At 48.9% G+C, this 20,332-nt stretch overlaps 1 long non-coding RNA gene across 1 annotated transcript; it reads left to right on the top strand.

Annotated features, from left to right (window-relative positions):
- The first annotated feature begins 13,378 nt into the window (after positions 1 to 13,378).
- LOC114015457 (uncharacterized) lies at positions 13,379 to 17,805 on the top strand. Its single transcript, XR_003559386.2, has 2 exons — positions 13,379 to 13,939; positions 17,597 to 17,805. It is a non-coding gene; the product is annotated as an uncharacterized LOC114015457 (long non-coding RNA).
- Positions 17,806 to 20,332: the final 2,527 nt, after the last annotated feature.

Genomic DNA, 20,332 nt, shown 5'->3' with positions numbered 1-20,332 from the left:
AAAGGTTGTTCTGCTTCTCAGCCTCCGAGACCATATGGAGCTAAGGCATGATTGCATTATTTCTACTGTACTGCAGCAGAACTAAACAGAAAGCTGTAATAAACTACTTGCAGTATGTTCCTCAGCACAGTGCACACAGCAGGGAAAAAAAAAAAGCGGCTCAACAAACGTGTCCTTAAGGAAGCCGCGCTTCTGAAGGCGAGCTGTGCTCTGCAAAGCAAGGGCTCTGGGGCTCTGAATCACGCACATTTCCACAAGGCTGGATGATGAAATTTCTGTGTGCTTTCTCCATTCTGCTCCCTCCCTTTTCGGGATAATTAGATTTGTGTCTGGCCAGTTATAAAAGTATGATGGGTTTTAGGATGGGCTAGCATTGGAAAGCTATAAATAGAGAAGAACACAAAGTGAATTTGTAGGGGATCCGCGTAAGCAGAGCCCGCTGTCGTGCCCAGATTCTGCTGACGGGCAGCATGGATGCCAATCTCGCCTCTCCCCCAGCACGGAGGGTGTCAGCACCAGACAACTTTTAGTTTATGTCTTACGTATTATACGCAGCCTCAGGAAAAAAAGCAGGAGCATGATAGACTCCCTATGATTTCCTCCTGTATAGCACTATAATATATAGGACCCATGTAAAGATAGATGATTTAGCTACTACTTTGTGCTTGCCCCTGCTGAACGGGCAATATCAGATTACACATGCAATTAAAATCCTGAGACAGATGCAAAGGCAGAGGCGATTATTTCTAACTTCAACACAACTTTTGCTTCAGCCATGAATGTGTGTGCCACAGAGTCAGCATAAGCCTTAAGCTTGCAGATGCCCCTGAATGAAGTGGCTTTAAACTCAGCTTTTCCTGCTCTCTCCACCCAAAAAAGCCCATTCTGATCAAGAGAAAAGGCATTGCCAAAGCCAGTCACGGGAAGGGATGCTTCAGTAAATGGGATGCAGGAGCCAGCTGATGGTTCCAAGTCCTCCTCCGAGAAACCAAGCTGCTTGCAAACAGATTTGCAAGTAGTGAGTGGGATTTAAAAAAAAAAAAATAAAAAAAAAAAAATCTGTCAGGTTATTCATTCAGGAGACATTCAACACAGCCAAAGTACAAAACCTCTCTATACTTTGCAACACACTGTAAAAATCTCTTCTGAGGCTGGATGCAGCAGAACCATCAGGACCACAATGTCTGAGCTAGCTGCCCAGGGATCCTCAGCTCCATCACAGGGCTCGGCTACCAAAACCATCACTCTTGGGGTCAGTCACAGTGAACAGCAGGGTACAGTTGTGCACCCACACCGCCTTCCAGTGTGCAGGCAGGGGCACCCACAAGCCACCGAGCTGCAGTGCAACTTGGGCATCAAAAGGAGCCAGGTGAAATGACAGCCTACACGCTGAGCCTGCCTGAACATGTCACTGTTGCTGAGTGAAGAGGACACCGCTCCTATGGGTCCCCAGGGAGAAATCAGCTCAAGCTGAAAGTCAGCACTGAGTGTTTCACCTGAGGCATCCTCAGAGACCTCCTGGAAGCTCCAAGTGAGCAGCAACACAGGGGGTATGGGATAAAGCGGGGCTGGAAATAGGAGGAACGAGTCTTGTCCCCTGTGCCCCCGCTGCCTGGTGACAGCCACCAGCTTTACATTCAGGAAACCTGCTCCAGCCTGCCTCGGTGAACACTCTCAGAGTTGCAGCAGCACCTCCAAAGTCCTTGTTCAACCTCGGGAATACCTGAGCAAAGCAATCACACCAGATGCAATCTAGCACCAGCTGGATCGCCCTCCCATCCCAAGGATGTAAGCTTATTAGGCTGTGGCCCACATCAGAGTTATTGTTCTGTGATAAATTTATTGGTACTATCTCACCTCATTAAATGCTTAAATAGACCTGACAAGACAGAAAAATGGGACTTCTTTTTTTTCCAAAAAAAGGAATCTAGTGTTCGCATGCTTGGAGTCACCTCTAATGCAACAGCCTGCACTTCAGGAAAGGACAGGGCACAGCACCAAGTGAGGGGATGTTTTACAGCACAGCTGACTCGCGCTCACTTCCCAGAAAGCCCTTCCCTGGAGGAAAAGGCTTTTCCATCGCTCTTTAAAACCCTACTTGCCAGAGAAGTATGCATCGTTCTGGCCAGCCAGAGCAGAAGGTCAACATGAGGAAGGAGGGAACAGAGGAGCAGACAGGATCCATGCTGTCTGTGCTATTAAACGGCTTAGTGTGAGCTGAGCTTTTGCTCCCCATGTAGCTAACAGCCACGGCTCCCAGCATCCACCCCCCTTGCAGCTGCAGCTGTACCGAGTGGCTACTCCAGACCTTCAGGGAAGATTATTTAAAGCTTCCATTTGTTCTGTACTCTTAACCTTCGCTGCAATTACCCGCCTGTTTCACACCAGAGCCTCTTCTTTGCCTTGCCTGCCTGAGGACACGAGTGCTGGGAGCACCCTGTGGCAGCGATGGGCTGGGGCCAGCAGCAGGAAGACAGCCAGCACGACAAGGCTCCGCGTTCCCCGCATAATACCGCACTTAATTTTGATTTAGTAGGACAGCTACAGTATAATGGCTGCGGGAGACCATTATCCTGTGACAATGTTCTGTTCCACTGTTATTGCTTCATTAATTAAGTACCAATTGACTATTAATTGCGGAAGATATTTATTACCGGAGAGAATCAGTTACCAAGTAGTTAAAGGTCAATCAGAGGTTTAGCTCATCAGTTGGTATTTACACACACTCTACACCTACACACGGTGTTCAGAGAAGCATCTTCCCGAATTGCTCTGCGCATACAGAGAGGCGACAGCATCTTGCTGTGGTCATGCCTGGGTTTGCGCGTGGGTGCTCCTGCTCTCGGTGCAAACTGGGACGGAAGGGACGAGGTATGGACCAGACATTACTGCACCGCTGCAGGACTGTTACAGCTACGGAGGGAACAATCCGGCTGGCAGAAGCGATGAACCTCCGTCCCGCAGCTGGGCTGTGAGGTTGGGATCTGACCCAAACCATGGACCAGAGCAGGAATTCCAGCGCCTTGCAGGCTCCCAGGGCTGACTGCAGACGGCTCCGGGAGCTGCAGAGCCGGGCGGGCAGATGAAGTGCCTTGCCCTCCTCACACGCAGTTTGCGGCTGGAGGGAGCAATGAATTCAGCGTTGCATATCCCCAGACAGCACTCAAGCCCACTGGAGTCTCTTAAGGAAAAGATGCGCCTGAAATCTTCAGAGTGAATTGTCACAGAAGTATTTTTCTTCGCCTTTGGAGACTCATCACTCACTCGTGCAGCCTTCTGCAGTACCCTTCCCCGTTCCAGCAGGGACATGCACATGGAAAATGCCACGCTTAACTTCAGCAAGATGCCTCTGACGTCACTGTCACAGACCGAACATCTCCAACTCTAAGTGACGAGCCATGCAAATTCCAGCTAATTGATATTAGGTCACATTTTGTGCTCTTTAGGTTCCTCTCTGCCTTTAAAAATGTACTTTAGAGGGACTCCGGGCTAATGTGTTCCAAACCTGAAAGGAGCTTCAGTTAGGAACAGGCTGCTTTTCCTGCAGAAGAGCTCGACTCTTACAATGACTGGGAGATTATCTGAAGAGACCTTCGCTCTCATTTAACAAATTAAATGACTAGATTTTCAGGAGTTCAGCATCTGAAGTACTATGCTGTTTTTGAAAAATCTGGCTGTAAATGTCATCATGCTGGGCCCTTTAGAAAAATCTGACTGCAGTAATGGCTGGGAACTTTTGAAACCCAAATCCTGCATGCTGTTGAAGTGCTGACCCTAAATCAATCCTATTCAGGAGCAGACACCCATCTTTGGATGTGAAATTTACTCTCTACCTTCTATTTAAAGTGAGAGCATTGTAAAAGGAGTAAAATAATCAAAGGGCTGAGCATCCCTTTCCCCTTCATTTCTGATCCTACAGCACCGAACAAACTGCACCTGTCCAGATCCCACAGCCACCTTTTCCATCTCGGAGTGTCCATGGGCAGGGTCTTGCCCGCAGCAGCGGTCATCTGTTCCAGGACCACTCCAGGGGCTGTGGCCCAAGGCTGTTATACAGCGCTTTTTAATGCCATCACGGTCCCCACGTAATCTCAGTGCACGGAAACAGATGCCCTTCCCGTTAGGGAAGCCGAAGTGATGCCGAGCACTCTGGTTCCCAAGAACAAGCTAAATAATCCTCATCCAGGTTTTCTTTTTCCTGTCCTCTTTCCAAAGGGAGGTGGAGATAAGTCTGTAGGGGAAATAAGACACCTTCATGTAGCTCATCTCTGGCTACGTGTGTACCCCAGGAGTCCTGTCTGCTCAGCCAACTGACAAGAACAAGCCATTAGGGCCCTCGGCAACGCAAAGGCAATGCAGCCGCAGAGGGGAGAGCCAGAGCCTCGTTGAATCATACAGAATACATCGATCACAGGGGATCATACGGATTAACGCCACACCAGCTCAGTTCTGATTCAGAAACTGGTATTGCAGGCACTGGAGAGGCCAGAAACAAAAAGTAAAAAAAAAAAAATAAATATAATGGGATAAAGGCAGAAGCAACAAGCTTGACTCAGATTTCAGCTTGCTTTTGCAGCCTTGCTTCCAGTTTTGCATTTGCTGCAAAGGTGGGAAGGGCTTACGGGCAGGGACAAACTACTAATTGCACACACATGATGCACGGCAAGTCTCGCCTCTTCCACCTGCTGCTTTCCTCCCCTGTCCCTGAGCCGTGGCCATCTCCAGAGGCTGAAGGCTCCCTGGCCAGAGCACAGTACAAAGCAGAGGGTGGCAGCAATCCTGAACCCCTAAGCTGCCCCTCTGAGCCGAGAAGGTTTTCCTTCTTTGTTTCATTTCAGCTGCTGAACTTCCCCTTCCAGCAACCCCAGTCCCAGATTGCTCACTTCTGCCTTCTTGGAGTTTACTATTATTATCTCTGTGTTTTGCAACCGTCTCACATGCCTTTAGCCCAGACCCAGGAAACAGCTGAACAAGGCAGCTGATGAGAGGGGGTACAAAGAAAATGCAGTCATTTAGGAGAACAGAGGCCTCACATCTGTTCCCGGCTGTGCTGGTGACCTGATGCATCATCTCAGGCGAGTCATCCCTGCTCGGTGCTTCACCTGCCTTTCTTCTAAAGCCAGCAGAGGATCGTGCCAAGAGCGAGCACCAAAAATTATCAGCACAGCTCCTGCTGCGACAGTGCTACACCTATTATACCTACCCTCATGTGGGGGAGGATGATGCTCTGAGTCTCTCAGTCCAGCATTTTCCCCCCAGCAAGCGTCAGGGTTTTCGCAAGATGGACCCATCCCTTTCTGTGCTCCCACACCTACAGACCACCCTTCGTGAGGGCACAACATCACGCCAAAATTACACCCGAGTGCACAAACCCTCCTTTAAAACTGCATATTTAATATGCGGAGAGTGAATTCTTTAAAAAGTGCCCTAACAAGCAGCTGCACGCTGCAGGAAAAGGAGGAGTTTAGCATATCGAACAATAATAGCAAGATATTATCAATGTAGGGCTGTGATTGTGCCATATAAAAAATAAAATACACACTGGTTAATCAAAGAACTACAGACACTTTTAAGTAATCCCAACCCTGGCTTTGCATAACTCCATATACTGCCAGCAGCACTGCTGTCAACCACAAGAGACCATCATATACATCAAAAATTCTCCTTTAAATTTATTTTCTGTAAAGATTGGTCTTTTGAACTGCAGTGTTGGAAGCTTAAGGGTACAAAAATCTGCCTTTTTTTGTCTCTCCCTCTCCTGGAGGATGCTGATCTGTGGGGAAAGTGCTGCCACAAGCTTCCGTGCCTTATCAAGATACCCGTCCTTTTCATGGATCACTTCTCTTATTAGCCACTTGATTAAGACATTAAAAGAAGGAAGGTGAAGGAAGGTTGTGCAGCAGGAAAAAAAGCAGTGAGAGGCTTCCTCCTCCTCGAAGGCTGCATAACTGCTTTCCTTCAAAGGAGCTTGGCTTATTTGGGAACAGAAGCAGCACCTGGCTGGCAGAGCCTCATGCTCCTGCCCAGAGGGACCCCAGAAGCCCTCCAGGGCCCAGGGCAGTGAGCTGCTCCCAGCTGGGGGGAGCAGCCCGCCAGGGCAGTGGCCCAAGGCATGCTCCAGGACAGACCCCAGCTCTGTGCAGAGATGCTGGTACTCCAGGGAAGGGATCCCAGGGTCAGCTCTTTTCCAGCCCTGAGCATCGCTGAGGTGCCTGGCGGGACGGGATTAACAGCTAGGATAATAGGGTGGGGCTGGTGCATTAGGATGCAAAAAGAGGGTTTGCGGTTTTATTGGCTAAAAGTGTCAAAAATAGTTATGGCCTTAAGGCAACAGCACGGTTAGCTGGAAGCCCTGGGGCTTGGAGGGCTTTGTGCTCAGATGTGGGAACTCTCTCTTGGAGATAAAAGTGGGACATCACTGCCTCAACTTCCCTGAAACTCTGCTTTACATGCGGTGCTCTTTACATTGTCAAAAAGAACTTCATAAAAGTTAAATTAAATACTTACACTTCCCCTGTGAGACATCAAAGAGATAGTTACTGTACCAGTGGGGAAACCAGAGGCGGAGGCAGAGCCAAGACCAGAATTCAGAGGTATGTTTAAGAACATGCACCAACACATGCCCATTATAAACATCTAGTAGAGACAAGGCTTTAATGTGCTGTACAAAGCCTTAAGCACACTAAATACCTGCTCGATCCCGGGTGTGTTACCAAAGGCATTCTGAAAAAATATGTTTCAACTTTTTTCTGCAGAACATGTTTAGTCTGGACAAAGAGATGAAGTGATTTTCTTTTACAGCAACTGGGAGGTAAAGGGAAGATTGCAGAAACATCAGGCCTCCTGCCTGCTGAAATCTGCTCAAGCACCAACAAGAAAAACAAGCTGGCTGGGAAAGCAGCAGCAGGTTCAGCTGCTGGAAGCCCTTTCTGAGAAATTAATGTCCAGCACCAAGCCAGGCTTTGTAGGTCAAGGTGCAGGACAGCGATTAGGCAATACCTGCCAGCCAGACCCAGAACAAACTGCCACGGTCCAGCCGTGAGTCAGGCTGCGGGAGGTGGTGCCTGCAACACGCCCGTTCTTCAGCTCCCACTGGAAGATGCGGGAGAAGATTAAGAAGCGGGTTCAGTTTATTACAATCTCAGATCCAATTCCCAGTAGATCATCCAGACTCCCCAGTGCAACAAGTGCATTAAGGGCAGGGGAAGAAAGCACAGCCCACCAAACGTATTTACCACCTTTAATAATTCATCGTTGCATATGCAGCCCCAGATAGAGCACAGTCCCTTGGAGAGCAAAAGCCTCTCCGACTGCATGGATTCAGCTAATGTCTTCATAAAAGGCTCTCAGCCAGACCTCCTCTCCACATCAACGGCACCAAAGGAAAACTAATAGCTCCAGCTGGCACTCGTTGAAAAGTCACTTAATATTTCACAATGCAGGGAGCTTTGTTTAATGGGACACGTTGTTTTTCCCTAAGCAGTTGGAAAACCCCTTGACATCATATTAATAATGTCAAGTTTTATTGGTGCTCTGATTTGAAATGATATTAAACTTTTCAGACTGTCTCAGCTGAAGTAGGAAGCTGTTAAGATGTGGACAGTTTGGATAACCGGAAAAATAATAGGTCTTGTCAGCCATTTCTTCCAGACTGCAAGGGAACGACATAAAAAAATAAAATCAAGGAATGGGGCATTTATCCTCTGTGCTAGCTAGCTAGGAGATGCAATTTCTGAATACAAACACTGGCTCTGCAAGGAAGATGTCCTGCCTGCCCCCTGGCCAAGAGGATACCAGTCAGTCCCGTAACGCTTGTGCTGCAAACACAGCTGTGTATGAAGAAAACACTTTTGTTTTCAAGCTCTACAACTGAAACAAAACAAGCCAAGGAGTCAGTTATGCACAGAAGTGGCTCGACAAGCCTGGCAGCACTGCAGTCCACCAAGCACAGGCATTTCCTTACACACACACATGTCCTGCTGCTGGAATATCCTTTTATTCTCCTTACATGTGTGCAACTTACTTTTGAAGAATTACCGTCTGTGGTATGTAGCTGCAAGTTAAAAAAAAAAAAAAAAGCTAAATGCATGATAAACTAGAAACTCATGTATTATTTTCATATACATGTTTCCACCTCGCCTGCTGTCAAATGACTCTTCATTACCAGTTTATTCTGGACCACTGGCTTAAAGAAATCCGGTCCTGACAACCAAACGCTGCTCAATGCACCTGAAGGATGGTATTTTAAATTGCACCTTTTGTTTTTGCATGACATGAAATGGCGATATTGTGACTGGGTTTATCGGGAGGTTGGAGCGGCCCCTCCCCAGGTCCAGTCTGCAGCCTCTGGAGCTGATGGAATTTACTTTGCTCCATTAAGACAGTGCATAACTTGCTATGGCTGCTGCATGTCAAGCAGCAAGCGAGCACAGCCGCTCTGAACAGAGGCTGTGCGTGCACCCAGTAAGCTTATTCAGGGTATAAATTGTCCTTAGACCATGTAATAGGCAAGACTGCTCTTTCGAGCTTTCAAATGCCTTCGCTAAGGCCCAGGTTACATTTCAAACCAGCTCCTCCACAAAGAGGAATGCCACACCGCCCTAGAGAAAGCGTCCTTTATATCAAGTGCTTATTACTGATTTGATTTTTATAAAGCCTTTTTGGAGTAATAGTGCAATTACAGGTACTTCACCCATGTGGGTATTTCTGCTGCTCTTCAGACATTTCTATGCCACAGCCACAGCTCAGCGCTCCCTTTGCCTGAAGTTTGGTGGGTATTGATTCACCGGGAACCACCTGAGCAGATGCACCTGGAGCACTTGCTCTGCATCCCAGCCCAGCATCCCAGCCCTCCCACGTGCTCCAGCAGCAATGACCCCACATGCCCCACACACCGCTCCTGCGACCGTGCTTGTGTGGTCGCCTCTCTGCATGTAGGCAGCGGTTTGAAAAGGCAGGCTCTCATTTTGATTATTTCCCACAACCGTGCTGTAAATCTCATTTCAATCATGGTTTTCCACTTTAACAGGTGAATAGACCTATTCTTGCTGACAGAATAGCCAAGGCAGAAACTCGAGCTCAGTTTGGGTAATTTACAGGACAAGCTTAGCTTCCCTCATGCAGATTCTGGCCTTCACCCCATATCAGATTTTATCAATTAGCAATTAACAGTATAATGGACATCTCTAAAAAAGCCCCACCACAACTAACCTCTTTCCAGTGATGTCTATTTAAAAACCCTGAGCAGTTTGCTCGTTGATGTGCCGAAACTGCTGCCTTTCACACTGCAATGTCATCTCACCCTTCCCCTGCATCCCTTCTTTCCACTGCCTACTGTCCTCTGCTTGGTAGCACGAGCCACCGCCGTCATCAAGGGCTGCACAAACCAACACAGACATCCCACACAGACTTACCACAATGGCTCACAGGGCGTAAGAGAGAATGGCATGCAAGAGCCAGCATTAAAAGACCCCAGGGCACCCACAATGCATGGGTCTAAACACATCGGGTAACACTAAAATGCAACAGCAGAGGACAAGACTAGGTGGTATTAAAAATTTTCTGAAGCTATATAAAGGAGGGAAGCATAACTATTGCTTTCAGGGAGTTTCAGGACTGATAAAACCAGCTGCAACGTAAGGTCCCAGATTACCTATGGCATGCCATATATCATGCATCATCCTGCTAACTGGAAAGCACCGTGGACTGCAGTGTCTTCTTCAGGTTTATACATAGGCACAGACACTATTGTTAGCAAATTTATACAGCCACATTCGCCGGTGCTGTGCTGCTCCAGAAAATTAAACAAACTCACACTCGGTGGGAGAGTTATAAATAAGTGACTCGCCTACTCAAGAGGCTGATCCTGCTCCTCTTTTCGGCAACAGACATATGGAATTCCTCTAGCTCTTCCCATGCAGGATTGTAACAGGAGGATCACACAGACGTCCCTTTGCTGTCTGCGTGGCCAGAAGCTTGGTGCAATTCCCACAGGGCTCAAACAGGCAGTGAGCTGCATTGCTATGCATCCCTCAATCCTCCAGCTGTGGCAGACCAAGGTAGTAGGAAGTTATCTGATGCTGTCAGCAGACGAGCTTCAACTCAGTCCAATGCTGCTCCCAAAGCCCACACCAAACCCAGCCCCCAGTTTCCCTGGAGGAGACAGAGTGTGTGGACCCACTGGCAGGACCTATTTAAACCCACCCCACAGAATCGCTGAAAGGAGCCTTCTCGTCCCATGAGGACGATGGTGGCATCAACATCAAATCCATTACCAGTGAAGTTCAGTATATCAGAGCACCACACGAGAGAAATATTAAGAGCCTGAGGTTAAGAGAAATTACTGTTATTTGGTTTATTTAAAGCCTATTACGTGTTGTTTATCAGGGTAAAAGTTAAAAGTTCCTATCAGGTTGGGAAGCCAGTGCCACAGGAGCGGCAGGGGTTTTCAGAAGCGGCTCATGAGGTTCAACATGAAAACTAAAGCTCTTCCAACAGCATTTCTGGAAAGCAGTTAGCACGCAGCCTCCAAAGGTCAGGCTTTGCTCAAATAGCTCAGTTTTGGACATTGAACCTGGTGTCGCTGGTCTTGTTTGGAAAATCTTGACCTGTAGTTTCAAATGAATCATTCAGCATAACCTCCACATCTGCAACTACTGGCGCATTCAAGTCGAACCATTTGTTCTCTTAAACCAGGCAAACAATTACATACATGAGGTTTTACGCTTGCAAATAACAACAGGTACAAAGCTATGCATGCAAAGAAGGGAAGCATCATCTGAAATTAAACTAAGTACAAAATGAAAAGAAATTTGCAAGTGCTCTTCTAAATGCATGAAAATGTAATACGGACGAGGGCTGTTTGACTTAACTTCACAAAAATGTTTGACTTGCTGAGTTTTGCTCTATGTATGCAAGCGGGATAAAAACACACCTCTAGGAAGTTCTTACAGGGGCTGGGGTTTTCTCGCCCGCCCCCAGCAATATTAGAAATAGTGCCTAATTATCATTACGATAAACACCATCATCTTTGTTGGGGAACTGTGTGCTGCAGTCGAGGGGTGTGAGGGGGAGAATGGACCCCGCACATACTCTTCTTGGAGCAGTTCAGTGTAAGCAGGCAGGCTGCTCGGTTGCCTACTGAAGCAGCACAGGCACGCTGGCGATGCCCGCTCCCCGGGTGACTGGCACCGGAACAGGGAGATACAATCTACAGTTTTTCTCCAAGTGCCAACACCAGGGATATTCCTTCATCCCTCCCTGGGCAAGTCGGGTGGCCTGTCAGCTTCACCAGCACTCAGCACCCACTCCAGCTGCCCCAGCCAGTGGACCAAACACCAGGCACTGCCTCTGGGACAGCAGCCCCCCCCGGGGTGTACCTCTGCAGCCCCAGGGATGCTCCCGCACGTCCTGAGTGGGGGCTGTGGAGCAGCGTCGGTTTCAAGAGCCCCCGACCTTTAATAATCATTTCTGCTGTTATCTGAACACTTTCCTAATTCATCCCCTTCTGTCCCTGAAAATCTAAATCCTATTTAAGTTAATGCCCTTCATTTTCATTTATAAAGACAGATACAAAATAATTATTTCCTATCTCTGCTGTTTCCTTATCTTCTGTCCTAATAATTCCTCACTGTCTCTCTTTCATCATCTGTCTGCAGTACAAGAAACTTTTCTGTTAGTTAAAGCTTTCTGTGTGTTCCTTTTCCTGCTCTTTCATATCTCGCTGCCTCTGTCCTCCCCACCTGCCCTCGCTCCTACTCTTCCACAGGCCTGCCAGTGTTTTTCATGCTCACCCTTCCCACTGATCTTCACATCTTTCTGTTGTTTGGATTTCAGCTTGCAATTTTATATGCAAATTCCAGCAGGCCACCTCTTCAGGCTCTGCCTTTGATATCCGAGTAGCCCTGCCTGGCTGAAGTGCGTTTGCATAAGTATCGGCATGCTCAAAGGGACGCTCCATCCTCGCCCCTGATGAAAGCAGCAAGGCAAGCAGGAACAGATGTGTCTCCCGGTGACAATTTGATTAAAAGAAAATAAAGGTGTTTTGCACAGGAGAGCAGCCCTGTGAACACCAGAAGAAAGAGACCCTGTGCCTCAGCAGGCAAGGGCATGGATTTTGCCGCAAAGCTCACTGCCACCAGATACCAGCGACAAGAGGCAAGCGGGGCTTCAAAGAGACGCAGGCTTTGCCAGGGACCAGCGGGTTCAGCTGCCCTCCCAAACCCACCGCATTTGTCTTTGCATCCCCTGAGTGCCATGGCTCCTCTTTGGGCTCAGCCAAGCAACGCTCATAAACAATTTCTAATGACTGAGCATCCTCTCTATTATTTCTGCTGCCTCATCCAGGTTTGCCCAGGGCGCCTTTAAGCCTTTTGCCCATGAACAGTCCACAAACAGAGCCTATTTTCGTTCTGAAGTGAACATCCTCCCAGATTCACTGTAATTACCGATATTGGCCCCGGTGAAGTCAAATCACAAATGCCAACAACTCTGGTCCCATGAAGTCTCTAAATCAACACAGCAATGCTTCAGAGCCAGCTTTTGGTACGTCTGTTACAAGCCTCCTTCCTCAAAATGCTTATCCTTGTCACATACCATCCCGTGTTGACACAAGTAAAAGCTCGTCGGGTCCGTGCATGTCTATATACATTTATTAAACCAGTTTTCTCGCCATCAGCCCTTGGTATAGTCTGTTCTCTGCTCTGCACAGCGAGTTACTCTCACATTCGCTGAAGAATGTATATGTGTTTGCAATCAAAAGAAATAGGATCCTAAGCACTCAAAAATTGACAGCGGAGCTCTGAGCAGCTGAGATTCCCAAAATGCATTTCTAACTGCATTTCCCGAGAACAGCTTAAGCTCCGTTTATTTCTTCCAACTATGGAAAATATTGCATTTTCAGTGCCATAGACACCCTTCTAAGAAAACTTGTCCAGCTTCCCAAAGATGTTAAAACTGACTCAAAATCATTTAATCATGGGCAGAACTTTAGAGCCCCTGTAATTGTTCACAGTAACCGCGTAGCTCTGGCAAGAAAAGAGCTCTGTCTTCTGCTTTCTAGTGCAGAGCGATCACTTCTGATAAATAATTTTGACTAGTGACTCATCAGCAGCCTATGCAGGAAGTATATATTTAAACCTGTGCAGCTTAAACAATTGTTAAAGATGTCAGTTTATCATGCAGACGGTTTTTATTGAAAGAAGAAGGAAAAATATCATTTTTTAAATTAATGAGAGCAGACCTTATCTCAGCTGCTTTTACTACGCTGTATTTTGGAAAAATATTCTTTTATTGTTCACAATTGCTTCTCTTTGTTGGACCCAGACGCCAACAGCCACATTTCAAAAGACTTTCTAAACATTAACCAACAAAACCTCAGTGCTGGGAGCTGCAAAAGCAACAAATGCAGAAAGATTAATTGACTTGCCCGAAGTTATATTAAATCAAGGCAAACTCCTGAGCAGAACCTGGGTCTCTGCTCCCCTGTTGCAAGGCAAAGCGGTTCCCGTGCTACTGCCCCAGTTTTGCCAGCCCTGGAGAATCCAGCTTCCATCGCCCTGCCGGGAACGCAGCGCAGTCACTGGGGTACTGCCCCAATACCTTGGGGCCGCAGCTGCCTCCCTGCCAACAGCAGAGCATTTCCCTGCACTTTTCACCCAGCAACTGGATTATTTATTTTTAACTGCTGCTGTCAGAACTCAGGCCAAAGATTGAAGTTTCCCCCGCTTCCCCCTTCCTTCAAGATCCCTAAATCACTCAGACCATTACACGGAGGATCTTGAAAACCCATACTTACTTGGGGTGTCCGATTACAGGCTTTGATGCGCTTTTTTAGCCCAGAAAGAGGCAAGAATGACAACACCATGTGGGCAGGACAGCTGCTGCGGTTCAATGGGTCCAGGGGAGACCGAGGAGCTCCAGAGATCAGCAGCGAAATCAGGTAAGGTGGCAACAAGCTGCCAAATGCGGCTCGCTATCCATGCCGGGAGCAATCTGGGAGGGAAAAGCCAACTCTTCTACCATATGGGATTTTAAATTAATCCTGTCAGCTCAGCTAAAGGGGCTGCCAACGTTACAGACAGCTTGCTGAAAGCTCTTGCTCAGCAGTGAAAGGTAGGAAGAGTCCTCAGGCTGGGACAGCACCGCTGCAAGGGCAGCTCCTGTATCCCACCCTGGGTACCACACCCCATCTGTTCTCCCCACCGCAAAACGGGGACCAAAGAGACAGGGGAGTTCAGAAGAAAGCGGTGTCTTTATTTCAGAGTTGCCCAAGACCTTCACAGATTAAAAAAAAATGAGACTCCAGCTGTGGAATGGCAACTGGTAGGAAGAGGCAATAAAAAGGCAATGGATGACCCATAAGAGGTAAACTGGGACTTCTCCACCATCTCATAAGATGTGACAACTGGGGCTTTCAATAAAATCAGGTAGGAAGAAAGTCGGGGGTGATAAAAAGAAATACTTCTCCAGCACAGTAATTAAGTTGCTGAAGTTATTGCCACAAGAAATGAGGACAAAAGCTTAGCAGGACTCCAGATGGGTCCGTGTGCTCACACAGCTACCAGGCTTGTTGAAACACATGGTGAAACGTTCCTGAGAAACATTTTAAACCTCATCTTTCAAGCTGAAGAGCACCTTGGACTATTAAGAGACTAGGATGCAGCCTCGTGCATAGGGCGGGTAATTACACATGTATTAACTTGGCCTCAAGTTTCATGAGGGAAACATAAATAGTGACTACAAAAGCAGCACAAACCCCATTGGAACCTGCTCACATGATTCTCTGGCATGGCGAGGACCCCGAGAGCACGGCCCAGGCAAGCTTCCAGGAGGGGAAAGGAGAAGAGACCCAGCGGCTCTTCCACGGGGCAGATGCCCATTCCTCCCCTCCCCAAAGGTGGCTAAATCAAGCCCTAATGGGCTACCATGAAGCTGGCTGCTGATGAAAATCCGTGCAGCCGCGTACGCTTGAAGGGATAAGAGAACTCTTCAGCCAAGTCCCTGCTGTGCTCTTTTCAGGAGAGGTCCTTTTAACTCAATGCTATTCCCAGACCATTGCGCTGATCTAAACGTTAACACTCTCTCCAGGATACAGGCACCTCCCGCATGTCAGAGGAGGCACAAAATGATGCCAGCAGCATCCGAGAGCCTTGCTGCCAGGGGAACATGCTGTATCTGGGCCCTGGGCTGGCCGGGCAACCCCTGCCCAGCAGAGGGGGAGGCAGGAGCATCCCAGAGGAATCACTCAACTTGAAAGAGAAACATAGTTGCCAGTTTGCAGTAAATACCCCTCACGTTTACTAAACACATATTACGAAGTGCAACACTGATCGAAAACAAAGGTAATTGGGAGAAAAAAAACCAACAAGGCTCTGCAAACACAGCCAGGAAAAAGCCTTTGGGGAATATACTTGGAGATTTGAGAAGGCTTAAGTCTGGGACACAAATGCCTGTTCTTTGTCCTTAACAATAGCGGATAAAGTCTGATGTAGTTTGTCCAGTTGTGATGGAGGGATCTCACCCCTTACGTCCAGCTGAAAAGATATGATCTCGTTGCTGATTACCTGGGGTTCACATCCTTGACAGCAATTGCACAGCGGTATCAGCTCACCGTGCATTTTCTGTGGCAGCCAAGGGGCGCAGAAAAGCCCCAGTACAATGTAAGCAAGACATGGACTGTAGGGGCAAGACTGTAAGCCATGATTTCACTAAAAGAAGAGTGTTTGTAACAGGACACAAAGGGGCAAATCCCAAATGCAGCCACTGCCAAAGGAGGTCTGGGGATGCATTTTCTCCATGCAGCTGAGAACAAGCTCACGCAAGCTGGAGATGAGCACAACGAGGCACAGACGACTGGGGCTCTGAAGGACAGGCAGAAATTTCCCTGCAGAGACCCTGCCGTGGGAAAAGCATCTCACCATGAGATGCAGAAAAGGCCTTTTATCCCCCACCTGCCTCCTGCGGCCACACTTTTGCCTCGGGGCTTTGCCCTGCTGAACTGGCAGGCAGGCGCAGCACCCATTGGCACGCTGCGAGGCGGCCGCTTCAGCTCTGCCTGCGTGACAGCGTGCTTTCTGGGTGGGGAGCGAAATGACAAGGGATGTCACTATCTGGAGCTCTGCAGCCTCCTCTCAGTGCAAGATTTCCCTGTCTCTTCCCTGCTGGTGTCTGCACCGACATGGAAAGCCTCTGAACAAGGCTCCCTATAATCCATCAGAGGTGCTACTGCCCATTCATGCTCCACAGGAGCTCTGCCTCTCCACTAAATCCCTCAAGCCATCTCCAAATCACCTAATCTCCATCTCCACCACCTCCCTCTTTTCAGTGACCTTCCTCCTCACATAGAGTATCTGCAGGCTTCCAGATAACTCCCTTGCCTCCTTATCTGCAAGAGTATTTTAGCTCCTGTCCTGGCATTGCGCTCAAGCAGCAGTCAAGACGTGTGAGGAAAGCACCAGGAGCATTCAGGAGGGGCTGGAAAGGATGGCAGCTCTCCAGCTGCTCTCCTGAAACCTCGATGGCACCTTTGGTTTCACCTGCAGAACAGTGTGCATCACATCAACAGCCCACCTGCCAAACCCTCACGGCAGACCCAGCTGCACTAACCAGTCCAACCAGTTGCAGAGCACAGGGGGGGTTCTCCCCTGATTGTCTGGGAGCGTGACCCTCCACATGGGTCGCAATGCTTCGAGCCTGCCTGCACTTCTCATCTGGCAGAGCTCCTGGGTCTCATTTGTCACAGCCTCGTGCCGTCAGCCCTCCTGCTCCCCCCCTTTCTCTGCGACAGATATAAACCGGCTCCGACCTCCACCATTGCCCCTCACATTGAAGTGCCCTTTCTCCTGCCAGGCAGGGAAGAGCAGGCGAGAAGAGACACAGGAGCAGGGATGCCAGCTTGGTAGCAAAGCGAGCATGAACGTTCTGGTGAGGAATAGATCCTTCATATAGAGCTGGACCGGTTTCACAGGCTGCACATACTGGCTCTCCTTAAAGTGCCTTGGAGAGCAGTAGGCTAACCAGTAACACATCTGAGTCGTGGGACCCTCCTGGAGCTGGGAGGCTGTCCCAAACCAGCCCAGCACTCTGCACCCAGCGGAGACCCCACGTAACATGGCCGCTTACCTTAATGGCCATTCAGGTGGCCATGCCACCCCGAAGGCTGCAAGCAGCTCATCTATTAAACCTGAAAGATGTGCAATTCCTAAACAACATGGAATTCCCAGGCCTCTTACAACGCTGCTTTTATTTGTAACAATATAGAGCTTCCCCCAGAAGTTTCCCAGTGTAAACAGACACTATAGAGGAGACAGATGTTGATTCTGCCGTGCTAACGAGGAACACCGATATTACACGGAGCAGCTGGGGCACAGAGGTGAGGACTTATTACTCCAGGGAGAAGAGATGGCAGGGCTGCAAAGGCACAGGCTTTGGCAGCGAGGTTACTCAGAGGTTGCACACAGCCTCTGTTCAGTGCTTCAGCCTTGCCTTTCTCCGCAGCTAATGAATGTTACAGGAGGAGAGGGAGGAGGCAGAGGCTGGAGGGAAATGGAGCAGAAATGCAAGGCTGCCATCTCAGATATCATCTGCCTCTTTCCAGACAGGCTCTCACGGAAACGAAGGCACAGCAGCACTCACCACAGCAGGGGGCAAAGGAGGAACCGCCCGGAGCGGGCATCGGCAAGGGATGGGTCCCAGGCTCAAAGCTATGCATGCATATGCCATCTTGCACCTTGTGCGGAGCAATCTGTTTGGCAAAAAGTCACACTTACAAGTGGAAAATAAGAGGACGATACCGGCCCTGCTGAACTCTGCCTCTGTGCTTTTTGTTCAGCCTCTGCGAAGGGGGAAGAAATGCAGCTCTCGCCCAGGCTCAGCCATCAGCTGCCCTCGAGCCCTGTCTGCACCCACCTCCCTGCCCGCAGCGGCTCTCCCCGGTGCGGGCACCGCACACGGCTGCAGCAGAGGCTTTCCCTGCCCCGAGTGGTTTACAATACTGAGCAACACATTGCCACGGCCAAGGCACTGCAGCCAAAGATTAAGTGATGAGCTCAGGATTGCAGAGGGGATCTGTAAACTCAGTCTCCCAAGCCAGCTCTAGTGCCTTCTCCGCACGCTCGCCCTCCTGCTCCCCCCGGGGCTGATGCCTCACCAGCAGCACTCCCAGCACCCGCTGCAGTTCTGCACCGTGGGCACGGCTTTCCGACAAGCAATCACATCTTAGAGACTCTGGCATTTTCGTAGAACACCTCAAATTGCTTTTTTTACACCTCACTGCTCAGTGCCAACCCCAATTCATGTTATTTGTGCATTTGCTTAGAAAACATTACCTGATCAGTCACCCTGCGAGAGGCTGGGGAAGAGGCTTCAGCTTCTCCCTGTCACTACAGTAGGCTGGGCACAAGGGAGTCCATGCAAATATTTTACTGAAACAAACTGCCTCCCAGTAAGCACGGGAAGGCCCTCGCTAGGGTCCTGAGTACAAGGTGGCATGAGCCAGGACAAGGTGCAGCCAGCCCGAAGAGGAAGATCAAGGTGAGAGTATCTGCCTGCCCTGCTGCCTGCTCTCCAGCTAGGCAGGGTCCGCTTAGTGGAAGCGAGTAGAGAACAGTGTCTGGCACGTTCCTGTATTTTCCCTCTGCTGGCAGAAGCTGGATAAGGCAACACCCAAAAACCTCATGAAGATGGTAAGACTTGTGAAGCGCACCTAAAAATATATACATTCATATACCTGTCAAACGGCACAGCAGGTTACGGCGCGTCGGCCCCGGCAGGCAGCACAGCCTGGCTTCTACCCTCCGAGGGACACGCGGGTGCCTACGCCACGCGAGCCCCAGCCGCGAGAAGCGTATGGAACAGCTCGCGTGGCTCCTCGAGATGGAGCTAGTGCCACTGTGCCCCCAGGCCCCCCAACCCTTCCCTCCACTGCATCAAACTGCCACCTATTGCAACAGGCACCCGTAGCCCTTGTTTGATAAAAAAGGCACCAAAATTGCTACAATTAATAAATTGATATTAGCCCATCCCTCCAAGCTGTTCCTTCCCAACCATCTGCATGTCCTGAAATGTGAGGTTTTAGTCATAAATGCCAGGCCTCGTTTTGGAAATTTATAAGCTGTTTTGCTTCCATTACCTGAACAGCTTCCAACTACTGCATCCAGGCATTTTAATTCTCTGAACTCCACCACGAAATGGCACGATAAACTTCACAATACGCAGCTCCCGCACCACAGACGCTCAGTATTTCACAGTTCCAAAGAATTTCCTCCTTCCTCTGACAGAAGCCAGGTATCCAGCGACTCCAACTCAGGAGTCCATCTGCTTAAGCACATAGGAGAACAGATCCTTTTGTAGTAACATATTAGGAGCCATACTCAAGAAAGGCGACATATTTCAACTCCCATATTGCCACCACAACCCCTGATGCACTATCAATTAGGAGCAGCAATAATTACAAATGGAAAACTGCAGACCTTGGAGCAGATAATGTGTTTCCATTAGATTAAGTAGTCATAGAAATAAAAAATAAAACCTATACTTCGGCTAATTAAGCCCACTCACCATCTGATTAAGATGTGTTGTGATACCATGGAAGAACACCAAAGAGCTATTGTAAGTAAACCAACACAACTGGGTATTAATATTATATTCCTTGTCAGAAGGGATAATCGATCTGCCTAGAGGTTAACCAAGGTAATTATCGTGAGTTGACAATACTGTCGATGCTAAGCATCTTGCTCCACGCAGCAGCATTGGGGGAGAAAAAAAAAAAAAAAGAGGCTAAACCCCTGCCCCTGGACAGCCCTGCATTTCTGACTCATTCCTTGGCTCTCTCGAAACAACCTCCCCATTCATCTGACTTCAAATAAAACCACACAGTGCTCATTGACACACTCCCCCACCCCCAAACCTTTCCTGCTGTAGCATATGAAGGCACGGACCCCAGGTGAGATCCTTTACCACATACATAAATGCTGGTTGTATACAATCACGTAGCCACCCAAGTTCTACCCCAGAATACACACCTTTGTAGCCAGCTCACACCCCACCAAACCGTTTAGCTCCCCTATGCTCCTCTGGGGAGATCTCTTCTTCCCTGGTACTTAAGCTGTGGGGGCTGTGGGCAGGCCCCTCGCTGGGGGGCTTTGGGCAGCCCTCATTGCAGGCAGGTGTGCACGGAACCGGCATGCAGGTGAGCTCAGGGAGCCAGGGTCAGCCTTAGTTGTTTCCTCACTACATTTTAAGGGATAATCGCTCTGCAGCCCGGCACCCAGGCAACAGACAAAGCCTTTTCTCAGAAAGGGCCCTTACATCCTGCTCCTCAAAGTTCCATTCA

Source organism: Falco cherrug, chromosome 17 (genome assembly GCF_023634085.1).
Source record: "Falco cherrug isolate bFalChe1 chromosome 17, bFalChe1.pri, whole genome shotgun sequence".
NCBI classification, from domain to species: Eukaryota; Metazoa; Chordata; class Aves; order Falconiformes; family Falconidae; genus Falco; species Falco cherrug.
This window is presented reverse-complemented; position numbering and strand designations above follow the sequence as displayed.